Here is a 20,977-nt window from a genome sequence, read left to right as displayed (position 1 = left end):
GCCGTTGCAGTTTCTTATATATGACCGTGGGCTGTACTTAAGACACCACTTGGCATATTCTGGGTGTCTCCCAACGCGGGCCGCAGTATCTGTCAGCGATTATATTGTGTCGATATCGACGCTTGAGTCGAAGCCTCAGTTGCCATTGGATCAAGATGCAACAGGAAGTAGGAGAAGAACCGTTAGCCCCTGATCACCTTCCAGTTTCCATCAGTCAACAAACTGAGGCGAAAATTACGTATTATGTCTAGAAGGCCATACGAGAAAGGTTGCTTTCTGGAAAAGTAATATCGTAGAGAATATCGTGGATTTGTCAGAAAGCGGTGAGGTACAAGCAGACTACAAGAACTTGAAGACCAGCACTGAAGAGGAAGCAAGCATAAAACAGCCGCTTTTTCGGTGTGGTAAGGTGATAAATTTCGTGCAGCAGTGCAGGACTCGGAGCAGGCTCTACGATTCTGTTGATGGACCATAGATGAAATAAATTACCTCCATTCGATATGGATGAGAGTAGAAAACAAACGGGTATTGAAAGAGAAGAAGAAAGGCTCTTGGTCGAAATTGCTCACAACTTTAAACAAGGTCTCACCTCAAACAGTGATTCAGCGCGACGTAAAGAGAACATGAATCAGCACGAGCTCTAGCAGGCGCAAAACTCTCATAAGGCACACTGGTTGCTTCTTTCAAATAATGATTCACGACTCCATCGAGTAAGAGACATAAGATAGAGGGAAAAAACTCGATAGTTCCTAAATAATTAGGCTCTCATGTGTGAAAGAATACTGTATCAGACCTCAATAGCATGAATTATGCCGTGTTGACTTACTTGTCACGACAAGGACAAAACCTGCTCTGTCGTCTATGTCATGACACGCGGTGAAGTAGGTTGAAATTCCTGAGCGAGGAGTCGTTCTGATAAAGGAAGCCAGTTATAGACCAATAACGCCGCTAAGTATGTACTAAAGGTCCTGTAAACTATAGTAAAGTATAGTCTTGAGTGGCGATACGACGGAGTTACGCTTTCGGAAGGGCTATGGTACGAACACAGAGATGATCCAATTAATCACCGATGTACAAGTATCATTTGTGGAGGATGGCTACCCCACAGCAGTGTCTACAGACGTTGGTAAGGCAGCTAACAACGGCAGGTGAAAACCTCAGCTCTCCACATACTCCTAAAGCCATCTGCCTAATACAAATATTAGCCTTGTGCAGGATCCATTTTCCTACGTCCAAATATTTTGATAAATTGTAGAATATGATAATGGAGTTTTCTTTTGATTTGTGTTTGAATATTTGGGTATGTTCAACATCCTGCTTCAGGCCAACCCGCTGCTTTTGCACCAGAATATGAAACTCCTTATGAATATAATTTTTATTTATATATTGTGGTTTTACTTTACGGAATTTATTCTAAATTCATTCTTGCTATTAACAATAAGTACCATCAAGAACCATAGACATCGGCATGCGAGTGTAAGAACTCTTATGTCCATGAAGAGGCTTCTGCAAGATATTCCGTTATCAACGTCACAAAATGTTCTTATAGCACGCCTTCGTGGAATAAATATTTCTTTGACACTAACCACATTGCCCCATAAGATTATGTCATAGGACAGTACTAAGTAAAAGTATGCAAAGTATGCTAGTAAGTCGTCACAATGAGTTCTAAATGCAAAGTAGGCAGAACTCAGCTGTATTACGCTTCTGCCGCGACAGTTTATCAACCTTTTAGATGTCCAGGACCTTCACTCATTGAGACTCATCCGGTGCATTCACAATTATCTCTACTTCTGGTACCTATAAGTTATTCATATTTGTATGGAATTGCATATTATGAGTTTTTGTAAGATTAAGGGCTAATTTATTGTCTGTGAATCAGTTGCGAGTATGCTTCAATTTTCTCCTGGCGTGTTTATTGTGAATGTGTTTGGCCATTTTCAGTGCACTTGTGTCATCATGTTTTGGGGTGAATCATTTATGTACACCAAGAAGAGGAGCAGGCCAAACACCGGATGTTTCAGACGAGCATATTTCATGTTTAGCTCACTGAATTTAATCTTACTTGTTTAGTATCCCAGCTAATGTGATCCTCTACTTTCTACTGATAGTATAACAATCCATCCAATACGTCCAAGCACGGGGAATACGTTTAACAGCATACTAATTCAATTTCCCTGAGTCAGCTGTTTAATGATTTATACATTTAAAGGAATTCTTCTCTCATATTTCTATCACAATTGAGTTTCCAAGACGACATATTGCTTGTTCAATAGAGGACCTTTTACGGTAACCAAAAAGAGCTGATACTGACAGGTTATTCTCAAAAATATGGTTTAATATTCTGTTGTGATGTAAATAACCAAAAAATTTCGAACACGGAAAGGATAGGGCCCTTAATTAGACATAAGTTGCTGATCTCCAGCTTTATAAATAATTTTGGATATTTGTGGTAAGTTCTTATGAGACCACATTGCTAAGGTCATCGGTCCCTAGGTTTAAACACTACTTAATCTAACTTAAACTAACTTACGCTAAGGACAACACATACACCCATGTCCGAGGGAGGACTCGAACCTCCGACGGGGGGAGCCGTGCGAACCGTAGGAAGGTTCTATAAATATTTTTGTCTTCCAGGCAATACAGGTTGCCTCAGCGACCGATTACGGAAGTCACCTCTCGCGGAAATCGCTACCATATCATCACAAGATTTTATTAGTTTTGCTGAGACGCTGTCATAACTAGAAGTCCTTGACATACCGTTTGTCAGAACCGATGTGGAGTATGGAATCCCTGTCTAAGCAAATTTTATGAATCCATCTTTGATAGCCCATTGTCTGCCCACTTTTGGAATGTCTGCGTAGTCCCGAAAGAAGTAGACTGGCATCTGGTTGGGACGAATACAAAAAAGAAAAATTAATCTTATGTGATAACGGAGACACTTGATCGAATCGGTATCTGTGTAGAAATTTGCCTGTTTAGTGTTGAGTCGTGTACTGGATTTGCACATTGAGGCGGGCACTTGCTAGGAGAGACCGCATTCCAGTCTACGCGCAAGCCCTCCTTAACGCCAGCACCCAACTTTCACATCAGTTGCTGTCGCCCGGCAACCAAAACTGGTAATAGCCCGGCGTCGGTCGGTATGTGTGGGCTGCCTGGTCGCTGTTCAAACCAGCCACTTTTGTATGTTTACTGTGCTAACGAAGTTTAATAGTGTGGTTTTCAATGTAATTGATCGTTGGCGTTTGTAATGGGATATCTAGAGCACATTCATTAATAACTCACGTAAATCCGAGCGAAGCAACGCACAGACACTGAAGTAGCCGCGAGGTCCAGTTTCCTCACTGAAATAGTCTATGCCTTTCTCACAGCATTTCAGGTGAGTCATCCTTCGATAACGTCACGTCCGCGTTCTGTGTCTAAGGCCGAGGGAGATACAGACGTCATCACAATGCATGTCCACTTTAAAATCCATCCTGAACTCCTGTTTTTGAAAAACGGTGGTCAGCATTCTGTGGCCTGAAAGACTCAGTCTTCCATAATTTTCTATCCACAGTGATAAATTTCTTCCAATTAGAACAACGACCATTACGCGGCATTTTTTTTACACATTCATTTGGCTTTCTGGGCACTTTATCCTGCAGCGCTATGCACGAACGACACCTGTTGAATTCAGTGGGTAGCACAGAATATGGATTATGGGTGAACAAAGTTAAGAAAGAAAATGATGAGGCGTGGAGAAGAGCACAATGGCATATTGAACATTAAAATTGAAGAAGATGTGAATTAAACGACGTGTAAATTTTTTTCTAGAAAAGAAGCAAGAGAGATAAGAGGAAAAAAGCAAGGTCAGGCACATTTCCTTCAATGCGAGTGTTCTATTTCTATCACACGTTGACGTGGACTGAGAAAGTGTTTCATAAAATGGTACGTCTGGAATTCGTCAATCAAAGTGATATGCGGACTATTGAATCGTGTGGAATAGAAATTGGAATGATTTAAGATACGGTATTACAATTGGTTGTAACAAATAGGTAGAACAGACAAAGTGCGAAATGGAGAGGCACTAGAAAGAAAAGGCGAGGAAAGAAATCTTCGAAAAACCATACCACAAGAAGGGACGGGTATGATTAATATCTGTGAATAACTAGGTTGCCACAGTAAGGTACCCCTGGAGAGGAAAAATTTCATAGAGACAAAGAGTAGAAAATGCAAAGTAGATAGTCGAGTACGGTGGTTTTTGTAAATATGTGTAGAAGCAAATATTAAAAGAAGAGTAATATAGAGCCGAAGAAGAAATCCAAAAACCTGAAAACTGAAATAGACAGGGAAGGAGACGTCATTCTTTTTGCGCTTTATTCTTTTGTCGCTATTTCCCTCTCCATCGCACTCTTTGAGTCATCTGTTCATAAAACAACAATCTACCTTCAGGGGAAGCCAAAAAGAAGAAAAAGAAGACACACGCTGTAGAGGAGTAGATAGAGCAGACGTGTAATTACTGGCTTCCCGCCGGGCCGCTGGCGTGTGGCTTATCTGATACAAGCCAAGAACTTCATACTGTAAATGCTCCCTGGCAATCAAATGTTGCAATAAGTGGGGTAAGCGATACAACGAAACAGGTTATATTCAGAGCCGAGGCAGATTTTCATCAGAAGCTGTACTAGGGACCTGTTCCTTTTAAGAAAGACACTGACCAAATAATAAATGAGAACCTAAAGGATTCCTCGTAAAATTATTTATTCCATTAATGACCAGTGGCATGTCTCACACAAATATGGAAGCTGACATTTCCGCTTCTTGTGTTCTCTCGCATGGCTCGAGAATTTTATTTTGAGATCGTTTCAAATTCGCGAAAGCTTATGTGCGCCCAAATCTCCCGTTACAGATGACAGTTAAATTTCAATACAGGAAACAAGACGCTGACAGTTTACTACTAAACCGTGACTGTCTCAAGAAATATGTAAAGTTTTTTTTTTTTTTTTAAATCATCGCTACCAGTCACAAACTTTGTCAACTATTGTATTATTTATTTATTTAGCGACATGTTTCGAGGGTTATTCCTGATCTTCAGGCTAAATGGCATTACAAAAACAGCTTTACAGTAACGTCATGCTGATGTTAAGTACTCTTTTCGTAAATGCTGTTGTCATACTGTGGAAGAAGAGAAATCTTAGTAAGGGGCGATGTCACTTTGGAAGCTGGACTGATGTTTGCACGAAAATGTTTTATAACGGTCAATCACTTTGTTCTTCTGGCGTGGAAGTCTCGTTGTGATGCGTTGCGGTGTTTACATTTCCGTGGCTCTCTTGGTCACTTCACAAATTGTCGCTAAGGCCCGTTTCACACTGGGACACTGGTGACGGTCGCCAGTGACGGTCACCGGTAATTGTGGTGAACACTCCTGGATCACCGGTGTCCGACACCGCAGGTATTGCCAACTGATTAGTTAGTGAAATGGACTCGAGCGAGGAGGAAATTTGTTGGTACTTCTAAGCAGGAGGAGGAGGAGGAGGAGGAGGAGAATAAGGACAAAACGTTTATTACACGTACATCCATTGCTACATGATCTGCTGGAGAAAGGATTGTTTTATACTCTTTATGTCGTTTGAGGATACTTTAACTATTCAGGGATTGCAGGACATGTCACCTCGTTTAGTCCGTGGAGGAAATTTTACGAACAGTATCAGAGATTACTTTGTAAACCACTTCGTTAGCCCTGAAAGTGAAGTGGCTTGACAGCTGCAAAAAATGTAATTGCTAGAAATGTTATGTGAACGCTAATATTAGGCTTCATTGTTCATCTGGCATTGTATTTGTGATGTGCACTGTGCCATTATTAGTATGTTAACTGTAAGAAGTCATATTATTGTATTCACTGAACTGATTGGAACTTACAATTAAAATTATAGTGTGTCAGGAACTTGTGCCTCAATAATAAATAAATAAAATTCATTATTGTAATAGTCACATATGCGTAAATAATTGTAATTAAGAAAAATTATTTTAACTCTATTTTCTGAACCATAAGCTGGAACGCCTTAGGACGCAGATGAAAAGGGGGCGAGGGATACAGATGTGCTTGAAGGTTACTACCCTCCACTTTGTTGTTATAGTCATCGCTTTTGACATCCCAAATAGCGGGACGACTTTCAACTTCACTTATAAAATCTTCCCTGTTAATGAAATCTAAACTCATGGTTACAATGTGAACAATATAATATATAATGAATGTTTCGTGGCACTGTCTCACAAATTACTGCCTGTCTGTTGGCAAATCTGCAGCGCTGTGTCTGTGATCTGTGCCCAGTGCGAACACTCCAATTCAAACTAATGCTTGTCCGACTGTGACTGCTGTGAACACAGTGACCGTGACCGTCACATGTGGCGAGGGTGAGTCACTGCTGCGTCACAGTGGCCCGGTGAGGCGTTGTAGTGTCCCGGTGTGAATGCTCCAGTTCAGACGAATGCATCACTGTCGGTGACCGTCACTGGTGACCGTCACGGGCCTAACATAGCAGTAACTTGGAAACACGATCGCAAACAGTTCTGTAGTGCAGTGGCCAAGATGGTGGTCGAAATACGCCGGTTTCGATTTGACTATCGATTTGTCGATCTATGTGGTGTCACATATTTACATATCTTCTACACGTCTTGTTATCGTATTACAGATGTAGGTTGACGAAATACATTACAACTGAGCAGCTGTTACAATATTATTGAACACATCATGATATAAACTATTTATTTTACATATTTCTAAGCTATTGCTGGGGCTAGAGTCAAACGACTGGCATGTTATGTGTCTTTTATTCTAGGAGTACTGTAGTGAAACTGGAAAAGAAATGTGAATTTTTGAAGTTCGTCATTTCATTCAGGATCTCGTTATTCCCCATGTGGCCATGGATGAATATTTCCATTACTTCCAAGATGCACATTTTCCAGCTCTTTTCTAAATTCTGTAGTATTTTGAGATCGTTGTCTATTGTAACACTGTGCCCTGTTTCATTTATATGTTTCGCTATAGCTGATTTACTCGGTTTGCCAAGTCTGAAACAGTCAATGTGTTACTTAAAGCTAGTTTTAAAATTTCTTCCCGATTGGCCAATGAAATATTTGTTGCAATAACTGCATGTAATTTTATAGATTCCTGCTTTGTTAAGTTTCTCTGTGGGATGTGAGATGTCATGTATCAGTTTCTTTCTTAAGTTTTTGTTGGTGGCAAAGGTGATCCTGATGTCTGTTTTTTTTTTTTAACAGCTTGGCTATTTTGTCTGATATGACACCTAAATATGGTAACGTTATGGACCTGGTTTTTTGGATGTTGTGTGTTGAATCTGTGTCACATTGTTTGTTGTTATTTTTAGTTATGCGTTGTGATAGTGTGTCTATTTCATGTTCGTGATAGCCACTATTACGTGCAATGTATTTGATAGTGTTCATTTCTATCTCATAGTCGGTACCATTAAGTGGGAATTTCTGAGCTCTGTTTAAGAAGGATCTGAATCCAGCTTGTTTATGTGCGTTCGGATGTGTGAAAGATTTATTAATGACTGTGTCTGTGTATGTTGGTTTTCTGTATACATTGATATTTAGTGTTTGGTCTGTGTTACTTATTGTCATGTATAGAAAATTAATTTTGTTATGTTTCTCATGTTCTATGATGAACTGGATGTTGTTGTGTAAATTATTGAATCTGTTAACTAGAGTTTCTATTTCTTCGTCAGTTCCATTGTATACAATGAATGTGTCATCAACATATCTGCAGTAGTGTACTATTTTCTGGGTTATTATGTCTTTGTTGTTAAGAAGTTTATTTTCAAGGTGGTTAATGAAAATTTCTGCAGTGATTTCACTTGAAGGACTTCCCATTGCTAGGCCTACATCTTGTTTGTACATTTCGCCAATAAATGTGAAATAACTGTGTGAAAGAACAAGTTCTAGCAATTCTATTAATTCAACTACTTCATCTGGGAACATAGCCTGACCTTTTAATAACTTATTTTTGATTATATCTATGAATTCTTTGATGGGTATGCTGCTATATAAGTTTACTATGTCCAGGGATATGAGCTTTGCTTTTGATGGGATATGAATATCTTTAATACTTTGAACTGCTTGGTAGCTATTTTTCACTGTAAATGAGGTTTTAAATTTATATTGTTTTTGTAAAATTGAATGCAGCTTACCCATAACTTTGTAGCCTGGATGATTTATAGCATTGACAGTTGGTCTTATAGGGATATTAGGTTTATGGATCTTATGCTGCGCTCTTAACTTTGGGACTGTTGGATTCATAATTGTTAATCTTTGTGCTTCTTCCCTCATTAATAAGAAGCATGTTTTATTCAACTGTTTCTTTAGTTTGCTGTTGAATTCCTGTGTGGGGCCATGAGAGATTTCTTGTATATGGTTATTCTGAAAGAACTCAAGTGTTTTATTTACATATTCATGTTTATCCATGACAACTACTGTATTGCCTTTGTCAGATTTTACTGTTAGTGCATTGCCCTCAATGAGCTTCTTGTTGATGGTTCATCATATTTCGATAGAGTAAGGTTTTATTTAAATACTCTGAAAAGGATTTAGCGGTAAAAATTTTTTTTGAGCATTTAAAGAGTATTTTCGTACCATGTGTGTTTATGTGCCACGCCCACTCTTCTGTTACCCACTTTTCTGCATATATTTTAGATATTTATATCCCCTACATTGCACGTTAGGGATTTTTTTTTTACTCTCGAGTGTGTCGGCTATCCTTCGAATGCAACGGTCGGTATTCTTTGGTTTCTGCTTTTGTAAACAACACGCTTTCAAACACGCGGTTAGTTTTGTTCAAGTGTGATTGCGAGTAGTTGTTGTACTTACGTTTGCAGTGCTTTTTTACGTGTGTTTTGTTTTGTTTATTGAAGATGACGAAACGTAAAGGCATTTTCAAGAAACGACAGTTTAGAGGAAACAAGTTAGAAAGCTTTCTGTACAAGAGGTTATGTCGCCTGCCAACGATGTTCCTAATTGTAAATCTTCAACAAGTGCATCATCAAAGAAGCTCTCATCATTTCAAGAGAGTTACAACGAATTTACTGTAAGTGACAAGGGGTGCAGTAACATTATTATAAATCTGAGAATATTATCAGATGTAATTTCCAAATTTGTACAATGTAGACAGTGTGGTGAGTCACAGAGTGTGAAACTTTGTGAGAGTGCCAGTGAGAGAAACGGCCTAGCAATCGCTTTGGATTTAATTTGCACTAAATGCTCAGCTGTGATATCATTTACGAGTTCTTCAAAACAAGATGCAAGTGGCCCTTATGAAATCAATAATAGATTAGTTTATGCCTTCTGATCCAGTGGCAAGGGTATGGATGCAGGGAGAACATTTTGTTCAGTGATGAACTTATATCAATCACCAAATATGTTTGAAAAACTGACTGTAATATTAGTGAAAGCTGTATGTGAGGTCAGTGAGGAAAGCATGAAACTGCCTGCTATGGAAGCAGTGGAAGAAAATGATGGGTTCGGTTATTGCAGGTGCACTTGATGGAAGTTGTCAGAAAAGAGGACATACTTCCCTGAATGGAGTAATGACTGCCACGAGCGTAGACACCGGTAAAGTGTTAGATGTGGAGATAATGTCTAAATACTGCAAATGTTGTCAACTCAATGAACATAAAGAACACAATTGTGTGGCTAATTTTAGAGGAACAAGTGGTGGTATGGAATCTCATGGAGTATATAATATTTCATCGCTCCGTAGAAACAAGAGGCATACAGAACACCAAATATTTGGGCGATGGTGACAGTAAGGCATACAACAATGTTGTGAACTCTAAGCTATACGGAGATGCCATTATTAGCAAAATAGAATGTGTAGGCCATGTTCCAAAACATTTGGAAACAAGGCTGAGAAAACTAACTTTTGATATGAGAGGAAAAAAATTAGAAGATGGAAAATTGTTGACCGGACAGGGTCATTTAACTAAAACTGAAATAGAAAACTTGCAGGTATACTATGGGCAGGAAATTAAGAGAAATAAAGAAAATCTGGAGGCAATGAAGAGAGATGTTTGGGCCTTATTCTTCCATAAGTCCTCTACTGATGATAAGCCATGACATGGATTGTGTTCGCCAGGAGAAAGTTCGTGGTGCAAATGCAATAGGACTCAGGCAACTGGAGAATCTTATTCTCACCAGCATTCTCTTACTGCTGCTGTCATTACAGCAATTAAACCTATTTTCAGACACTTGGCTCATCCTGACCTTCTAAGGAAATGTCTGCATGGGCAGACACAGAACCCAAATGAATGTTTCAACAGCATAATTTGGAACTGCCTTCTTAAAACTGTATTTGCAGGCATGCACACAATGAAGCTAGGAATTCATGATGGTGTTATTACATTCAATTGTGGTAATATTGGAAAGTGTTGGGTACTGATAAAACTGGGAATTAATCCTGGTGAAAATATGATCACTGGGCTGCAACATTGTGATAAAATGAGGATAGCTGATGCAGACACGTCTGCATCTAATATGGCCAAGAAAGCAAGACAAACATCCAGGAAGGTGATAAAGAAGCTGGAAGACCTACTAGAGGCCAAAGAAAGGCCATCATATGCAGCAGGACACTTTTAATTACCTGTAAGTAACAAATTTCAAAAGTTTTTCTTTAAAGTCAATTTCCTGCAAACTATAATTTTCAGTACATATGCCCCATTATATCAGAAACCATCATGCATAAATGGATGAAATTTTCAGAGATTCAGAATAACATAAAAAGCCACCTCTGGTATTACATTCACTAACATTCCCCCATTAGGAAGTTCACAAAAAATATTTTCTGCAGAGAAAACTTTATATTTTTTTAATAAATTTAAAAAAGTATTTCTTAAAAGCTATATAATGAATACAGTAGATTTTAGTACAGTTGACTCTATTAGCATGATGTAACATACAGTAAAAATATTAAGGCCCTGCATCAAATAGTTTTTTTCAGAAATGGGTCTAATACTTGCTTAAATTAACATGGGTTAGAAAGGCAGGGTGTGGTTCCCTTAAGTAACTGGTTCTCTTCTTTAGCTTCTTTTAGGGGATTATTGTTAAAGTGTTTCTCTATTAATTTGTTAGTTTTATGTCCTAGTACTGTTTGTTCTTCTTTGTTTAGTTTGACTACATCTGTTGCCATTGTGACTGAGCAAATGATGTCTTTAATGTTCTACTGACTGAGTTCAGGTTTTAGGTTATGTTTAAGGCCTTTGTTTAGTAGAGAGAGTTCGTTGGTGTTAAAATGAATGTTTGTGGAACTGACTACTCTTGGGAAAAATTTGTGGGAAGTCTGAATTTTGGTGTTGTAAGTGAGGTAAGTATCTTACTGTCTGAGCTGATCTAGCTTCTTCATATGTGTTGCTTTAATTCTGTTGAAATTTTCGTGTAGAGCTTCATTAATGACATTTTGGAAGAAAGGTACTTGAGATGGATGCGTGAGTAGTAGTAATTCTAAGTGCAATTTATATGCTAACATATTTAAGTGGTATTTCTTTTTGTACTGTTGTTTCACCTCAGTTTCAACGATATTTTTTCACCTTTCTTTTGAGCCAATTTGGCAGGGAAAGAACTGTTGTTTGTTTTTAGTTTTACATATTTGGAGGTCAAATCCTCTTTCAAGCAGACTTTGTTGAACGTTATGCTTAGGTTAGTTCTCAGTATTTCCATTTTAATGTTTTTGCATGCCTGAAGTACTCGAACAACTTGGCTTGTTGGTATAAAAGACTTTGAAGCCAAGTTGTTAGAGTCTGAAAACTGTTCCTGGAGCGACTCTGTAGCAGTTATGGATGTGTGGGATATCGCATTGTCCTGCTGGAATTGCCCAAGTCCGTCGGAATACGAGGGTCGTCCACAAAGTTCCGTTTCTATTTCTATCCGCGGCAGCGCTACGATCGCAGTTCCGAGCATGCGCGGCAGTTACTCTGACTCAAGGGAAAAACATGTACGCCGTTTTTATATCGCTGCTGCTGACGTGTGCTTTGTAGCGCTTCTTTATAATGTCAGCCATAATTTAAAATGCCGCCGCTTATGAAATCAGATCTGTGATTCATTTTCTAAATGCAAAGAAAGTTAAGCCGAAGGAAATTCATCGGCAAATCTGCGAGGTTTACGGACAAAATGTTATGAGTGATTCAATGGTTATAAGATGGGTCAGGCTGTCCAATGAAGGACATGATCAAGTGCACGCTGAAGAACGAAGTGGACGCCCGTCTATGGCTACTGATGAACTGGTTCACACAATTGAAGAGAAGATTAAGCACAACCGTAAGTTTACACTTAGTGCCCTTGCTATGGAAGTTCCGCAAATCTCACGATCACTAATTCATGAAATTCTTACTGAAAAACTGAAATTTCAAAAACCTTGCTCTCGTTGGGAACCCAAAATTCTTACTGAACGACACAAAACTCAACGTATGGGCAGTGCACTTGAGTTTTTGACACGCTACAAAGAAGAAGGCGATGGTTTTCTTTCTCGGGTAGTCACGGGGGATGAAACTTGGGTATCGTATGACACCCCTGAAGCAAAACAGCAATCAGTGTACTGGAGGCATACATCATCCCCAACGGAGGTTAAACCCAAGCAAATCTTGACACCTCGAAAGGTCATGTGCACCGTTTTTTGGGACAGAAAAGGCATTTTGTTGATTGATTTCTTGCCACGAGGCCAAGCAAGCAATGCACGTGGTTACTGCGAGACCATTAAGGAATTGCGCCGCGCAATACAGAACAAGCGCTGAGGATTACCGTCACAAAGTGTTGTTTTTTTCCACGATAATGCCTGACCTCACATGGCGAATGTGACCAAACAACTCTTACGGAAATTTACTGGGATTCGTTTGATCATCCTCCGTACTGCCCGGACCTCACTCCTAGCGACTTTCATCTCTTTTACACCTAAAATCTGTCCTTGGTGGTCATAACTTCAGCGATGATGACGAGCTGAAAGAACATGTTACCACATGGTAGAATACACAGGCGGTAACCTTATGAAGCAGACATACAAAAACTTGTGCCACGCTATGTCAAGGGCCTACAAATTTTCAGAAGCTATGCAGAAAAGTAGTTTAACAGTTGAAGATTATTGTACAATAAATATTTTTTTTGTATCTGTACACGTTTATTTTATATAAACAAACGGAACTTACTTTGTGAACGACGATCGTACACAATTTACACGAATGGATGCAGCTTTCAGACACGATGCTTACATACGTGTCACCTGTCAGAGTCGTATCTAGACGTATCAGGAGTCGCATATCACTCCAACTGCACACGCCCCACACCATTACAGAGCCCCTACCAGCTTGAACAGTCCCTTGCTGTCTCCATACCCGTACACGTCCATCCGCTCGATCAATCTGAAACGAGACTCGTCAGGCAACATGTTGCCAATCATCAACAGCCCAATGTCGGTATTGACGGGCCCAGGCGAGGTGTAAAGCTTTGTGTCATGCAGTCATCAAGAGTAAACGAGTGGGTCTTCGGATCCGAAAGCCCATATCGATGAGATTTCGCTGAATGGTTCGCACGCTGACACTTGTTGTTGGCCCAGCATTGAAATCTGCAGCAATTTGAGGAAGGGTTGCATTTCTGTCACGTTGAGCGATTCTCTTCAGTCGTCGTTAGTCCCTTTCTGCAGGATCTCTTTTCGGCCGCAGCGATGTCGGAGATTGGATGTTTTACCGGATTCCTGACACTTGCGGTACACTCATGAAATTGTCGTACGGGAAAATCCCCACTTCATTGCTACCTCGGAGAGGCTGTTTTCCATCGCTCGTGTGCCGACTATAACAATGTTCAAACTCAGCTAAATCTTGATAACCTGCCATTTTAGCAACAGTAACCGATTTAACAACTGCACCAGACACTTATTGTCTTACATAGGTGTTGCCGTACGCAGCGCCATATTCTGCCTGTTTACACGTCTCTGTAGTTGAATACGCATGCGTATACTAGTTTCCTTGGCTCTTCAGTGTATTTCTATTGCATATATTGTCAAGCCCAACAATTCTTTTGTAGAAAGAGAATTTTTTCTTAATACGCAGATATGTAAGTGTATGAAATAGCTCCTGCGACAAAGTTTTGCTGTCACGTTTCGTATCCGTTACAAGCATGCATTTCGGAGTAATTCTGTATTTAAAATAGCCAGCAGGTTCGGAGAATTTTGAAGCGTTTAAACACTACGTAATCACACATTTTTGTACACATTCAAAATTTAAGTTTAATTATTCACAGCAGATCGTCGCAAATAAAAAGTTATTTATCCTTTCATCATTACCCAAAACGTCCGCCCCCGGTAGCTGAGTGGTCAGCGTGACTGACTGTCAATGCTAAGAGTCCGGGTTCGATCCCGGCTGGACCGGAGATTTTCTCAGATCAGGAACTGGGTGTTATGTCGTCCTAATCATCATCATTTCATCCACATCGACGCTCAAGTCGCCGAAGTGGCGTCAAATCGAAAGACTTGCGCCAGGCGAGCGGTCTACCCGACGGGAGGCCCTCGACACACGCCATTATTATTATTACCCAAAACGAATTCCCCGAGTGACGGGAAGTCACCCCGCGGTCAGATTAGACACTCTGACTGCCAAAATTTTATCGGTAAACTGTCAAAGTATTTGTAGCAAAGTTCCCGAATTTACTGCCCTCCCAGAAGTTCTCGCCTTCAAACTATTCTTGGGACAAAGAGCTGGCTCAAATCCGAAGAGGAAATCGCTGAGGTATTTTTCGAGCTTGGAATGTATATCAGATAGCTCTGAGCACTATGGGACTTAACATCTGAGGTCATCAGTCCCCTAGAACTTAGAACTACTTAAACCTAACTAACCTAAGGACATCACATACATCCATGCCCGAGGCAGGATTCGAACCTGCGACCGTAGCGGTCACGCGGTTCCAGACTGAAGCGACTAGAGCCGCTCGGCCACTGCAGCCGGCGAATGTATATCAGAATGACAGTTTAGAGGTCACAAGAGGGGGAGTGTTCACTGCAGTCGACTAAAATATTGTTTTTATTTGGGTCGAAGTTGAGTGTGACGGTGAAGTTATCTTGTCACATACAACAAGTCTAGGTGAAACCAAGTTAATTGTTGAATGTTTTTACCGGCCACCTGATTTTTCTGTGACAGTTAGTCATTCAAAGAATGTCTCTGGTCAATAGCGCGTAAATACCAGGTTCAAATGGTTCAAGTGACCCTGAGCACTATGGGACTTAACATCTGTGGTCATCAGTCCCCTAGAACTTAGAACTACTTAAACCTAACTAACCTAAGGACATCACACACATCAATACCCGAGGCAGGATTCGAACCTGCGACCGTAGCGGTCACGCGTTTCCAGACTGAAGCGCCTAGAACCGCACGGCCACCCCGGCCGGCTAAATACCAGGTCACGCATTGCTAGTCTGAGGCGACCTCAACCGACCGAGTGTACTTTGGATCACGTTTTCTAAAACTGTCTTGAGCAGTTAATTCAGCAGCCCACACGCAATGGAAACATCTTAGACTTATAGCTACAAATATGCCGAATCTTATCGACAACATCAGTATAGAAAGGGGGATTAGCGAACATGATGTCATTGTAGCAACTGTGGTTAACAAATCAGTCAAAAATGCTAGGAGAGCATTTCTGCTAGAAAGAGAAGATAAGCAGTTGTTAGCATATCACTTAAACAGTGAACTGACATCACTTAGTTGCAGTAAGATGGCTGTAGAAGAATTATGCGCCAAGTTTACAGAAATTGTAAATCGTGGTCGAGAGATCATGTGCCTAGTATGTGGATTAGGGACAGACAGGACCCATCATGGTTTAACAACGAGATTCGGAAACCGTTGAGGAACCAGAGGCTGTTGCACTCCCGGTTCAAAAGAGAACGCGAAAATGACGACAAGCGAAGGTTAGCAGACGTTCGTTCGTCTGTGAAAAGATCTATGAGTGAAGCATACTGCTACTACCACCGTAGCAAAAGATCTGGCAGAGAACTCGAGAAAATTTTGGTCCTATGTAAAATTGCTCAGTGGATCTAAGGCTTTTATCGAGTCACTTGTTGACCAGTATGGTGTGGCAGTCGAATATAGCTACACGAAAGCCTAATTTTTAAATTTCACGTTCAAGAAATCGTTCACTCAGGAGAATCGTGCAGACATACCGTCGTTTGACCATCGAATAGACTTGCTTATAGACAACATGGTAATAACCATCACTGGCACAGGGAAGCAATTGAAGGAGTTGAAAACAAGTAAGTCAGCAGGTCCGGATGAAATCCTAATTCGGTTTTTGAAAGAGTACTTTACGGTTTTGGCCCCTTACTTAGCTGCATTTATCGCGAATATCTTGCCCAGCGCAAAGTCCAAAGCGATTGAAAAAAGCGCAGATGAATCCTGTGTATAAGAAAGGCAAAATAATGGACCTGGAAAATTACAGGCCAATATCCGTAACATCGGTTTCCTGCAGAATCATTGAACATATTCTCATTTCGAATATCATGAATTTTCTTGGGACCGAGAAGTTTGCCGGCCACGCTACGGACCGCTACGGTCGCAGGTTCGAATCCTGCCTCGGGCATGGATGTGCGTGATGTCCTTAGGTTTTTTAGGTTTAAGTAGTTCTAAGTTCTAGGGGACTGATGACCTCAGAAGTTAAGTCCCATAGTGCTCAGAGCCATGTCTGTGAATCAGCATAGTTTTAGAAAGCATCGCACGTGCGAAACTCAGCTTGCCCTTTTCTCACATGATATACTGCGAACTATGGGTGACGGCCAACATGCAGATTACATATTTCTAGATTTCAGGAAAGTGTTTGACACGGTGCCCCATTGCAGGGTGTTAAAGAAGGTAGAAGCATATGACACAGGTTCACAGATATGTGAGTGGCTCGAAGGGTTCTTAAGTTATAGAACCCAGTATGTTGTCCTCGACGGCGAATGTTCGTAAGAGAGAAGGGTATCGTCAAGAGTGCCTCAGGGAAGTGTGATAGGACCGCTATTACTATCTATATACCCAGATCAGCCAGAACACTATGACCACCGACTTACTATTGATGTAAGCCCGTCCAGGAGATAGCAACATCACCTGGCGAGGAATGACTGCTAGTCAGACACACGCACGGTGCATATAGTATCAGTGAGGGTGCCGTCCGTGTACAGAATGAGGAAGGCGCGCGATCTGTCTGATCGAGTGCAGACTGTGATGGCTCGGAGCATTTTGTAAACTGCACAATTTGTCGTGTGTCCGAGGTTTTCTGTGGTGAGCGTCTTCAACACGTGGCGAAACCAAGGTGAAACCACGTCAAGACGTCGTGGGGTTGGACGGCCACACCTCATTACAGATGTCGGACGTCGTAGACTTGGCAGACTGGTAAAACAGGACAGGCGACGATCTACTGCAGAACTAATATCAGACTTTCATGCTGGGCAATGTACAAGTATGTCTAAACACACAGTGCACCGATCACTCCTAAACATCGGCCTCTGCAGCCGGCGATCGATGCATGTGTCACTGTTAACACCACAACATCGGCAACTATGACTGAAATGGGCACGTGGCCATCGGAACTAGACTTTGGCTCAGTGGGAGAGCGCTGCAAGGCCTGATGAATCGCGATACCTTCATCATCATGCCGACGGGAGGGCGCGAATCCGTCGTTTTCCAGGGGAAGAGAGCCTTGACACCTTGTACTGCGGTACAGAGGCAATTTGGTGGCGTCTCCATAATGCCCTGGGAAACATTCACGCGGGCATCCATGGATCCAGCTGAGTTCGTGCAAGGCACCACGACAGCCAAGGCGTATCGTACTCTGGTTGCAGATCACGACGATCATGTTGTCCGACGGCAGTGGCATTTTTCAGCAAGATAATGCGCCATGTCAGAAGGCCAGGAGTGTGGTGGAGTGGTTCGAGGAACACAGTGGCGAGTTCCAACTGATATACTGGCCATCCAATTCGCCACATTTGAACCCGATCGAACACATCTGGGATGTGATTGTGATTAAACGTGGCGTCAGAGCTCATCGTCTCTCTCCCTGGAATTTACGAGAATTAGGTGGCTTTCGTGTGCAGATGGTGTATTAACTCTCTCCAACGCCTTACGAAGGCCTCATTGCTTCCATTACACGAGGCATCGCCGCTGTCATGCGTGTCAAATGTGGACATACCGGCTATTACGTAGTGGTTCATAATGTTCTGGCTGATGAGCGTACATAAATGATTTGGCGGACAGTGTGCGCCGCAACCTGCGGTTCTTTGCTGATGATGCTGTGGTGTACGGCAATGTGTCATCGTTGAGTGACGGTAGGAGAATACAAGATGACTTAGACAAAATTTCTAGTTCTAAATGTAGGAAAATGTAAGCCAATGAGGATGAGTAGGAAAAACAAACCCATAATGTTCGGATACAGCATTACTAGTGTCCTGCTTGACACATTCATGTTTTTTTAAATATCTGGACGTAACATTGCAAAGCGATATGAAATGAAACGAGCATCTGAGGATTGTAGTAGGAAAGGCGAATAGTTGACTTCGGTGTACTAGAAGAATTCTAGTGAAGTGTGGTTCATCTGTAAAGGAGACTGCATATAGGACGCTAGTGCTACCTATTTTGAGTACTGCTCAAGTGTTTGGGATGCGTACCAAGTCGGATTAAAGGAAGACACCAAATCAATTCATAGGCGGGCTACTAGATTTGTTACTGGTAGGTTCGAACAACATGCAAGTGTTAGAGAGATGCTTCGGGGACACAAATGGGAATCCCTGGAGGGAAAGCGACTTCTTTTCAAGATACGCTATTGAGAAAATATAGAGAACCAGCATTTGAAGCTGACTGCCGAATGATCGAATGATTCTACTGCCACCAACATACATTGTGCATAAGGATCACGAAGATAAGATTCGAGAAATTAAGAGCTCATACGTAGGCATATAGACAGCCGTTTCTCGCTCGTTCAGTTCGCAAGTGGAACAGAAAAGGAAATAAATAATAGTGGTATGGAGTACCCTCCGCCATGCGCGAAAGATGGCTGCCGAGTATCGATGTAGACGTAGAACACAGTTTTCCCAACTACTGCGTAACTGACCCATGATATTGAACAGACACAGGTTTTTATTTCTTGACACAAGCTTTATTTTTAAGTGGACATAACTATTTGCATACTCGAATAAAATTTCCCAGTTTACCACTGACATTACCATTCCAAATCTGACCTATGTTTGAGGTGAATAATGACACATTTCAGTGACTTCTTTTAGTGCCTAGAAAAGACGTTTCGACATTCGATGTCCTCAAAACTAGACTGCCTTATTTCGTCTCTGTCATGTTGATTTGCTGCCACAGGAAATGTTTTTAACATCAACCAATAGGATGTCAAAAACCAATAGAGCTTAATTGGGCAAATGAAAGCAATTAAAAATGGCTCTGAGCACTATGAGACTTAACATCTGTAGTCATCAGTCCCCTAGAACTTAGAACTACTTAAACCTAACTAACCTAAGGACATCACACACATCCATGCCCGAGGCAGGATTCGAACCTGCGACCGTAGCAGTCGCGCGGTTCCGGACTGCGCACCTAGAACTGAAAGCAATTAACTTTAATTCAGAAATTCACGGGTACTCGTCTATTTACCTGGTTACCTGTGGCTAGTTGACTTGTCTAATAGAGCTGACTTCATTGCACACTAAAATTAAAGATAAATGTGAAGCAAAAGACTCACCGACGAAGTTTTATGGCTCCTGTGGTCAACCTGCAAAATAAGTAAATATTATATAATTACAGATCACTATCAGACAAAACAACACTAATGTCAACAGTTGAAACATTACATAATGTCTCTCAGCATCCGACCCAAACTCTGTGAATTTAGTGTCTACAGCGATACACCTTCAGAAAACGTGTCTTCTGACATCGATTTAAATGGATGTGAGACAACAAAATTTGAAGAAAGCTTCTTTAAACGTAATAGTTGGCGTCGCGTTCTGAACACAGCCAGGGTAAATAAATCCACAATTAAATAATACATTCATTTTGTGGACTAGTATTTTAATAGACTTTACTAATTAGAAGTTGCTCACATGTGTAAACATTATTATTTCACAATAACGAAACAAAACTTGTCTTACAGTAACTAGATATAATGAGCACAAATAATCTGTTACTATTCGGAAGTTTAATAATGTCTTCAGAGAAGTGCCGGCTGTGTTGTAACACACCTAATAAACCGCTGAGATAGCGCTATTACGGAAGTGGAACCAAGTGTCTTACCATAAACGTATTTAAATTAGCGCTTAGAAATTGGTTTCATACATTTTAATTAGTCAAAAATTTCGAAAAAATACAATAGCGAAATATTCGATCCACGATAGCTATGTGTGTATTTCTGAAATTCATGCCGTCTTTCAGTAGTGAGGTGATACTGTTGAGCACTCCATTACTTCTGCCACTAGAATATGGTTGGTTGGTTGGTTTGGGGAAGGAGACCAGACAGCGTGGTCATCGATCTCATCGGATGAGGGAAGGATGGGGAAGGAAGTCGGCCGTGCCCTTTCAGAGGAACCGTCCCGGCATTTGCCTGGAGTGATTTAGGGAAATCACGGAAAACCTAAATCAGGATGGCCGGACGCGGGATTGAACCGTCGTCCTTCCGAATGCGCGTCCAGTGTGTAACCAATGCGCCACCTCGCTCGGTACACACTAGAATATGCTCTGCAAGGATATACGATAACAGTCGAACGCTTGGAGCGTAGCAGGAGAAAAAAGTAGAGTGTTCAAGCATTTGGTGCAACCTCATTCCAAAACCGAGCGAGGTTGCGCATTGTTTACCAGACTGGGCACGCATTCAAGAGAATGACGTTTGAAATCCACGTCCGGCCATCCTGATTTAAGTTTCCCATGATTTCTCTAGGTCGCTTAAAGCAAATACCGGGATACTTCCCATGAAATGGTACGTCCAG

The sequence above is a fragment of the Schistocerca serialis genome, chromosome 9 (assembly GCF_023864345.2).
Source record: "Schistocerca serialis cubense isolate TAMUIC-IGC-003099 chromosome 9, iqSchSeri2.2, whole genome shotgun sequence".
NCBI classification, from domain to species: Eukaryota; Metazoa; Arthropoda; class Insecta; order Orthoptera; family Acrididae; genus Schistocerca; species Schistocerca serialis.
The sequence above is the reverse complement of the archived record's forward strand: the minus strand, read 5'-3'. Positions refer to the sequence as shown.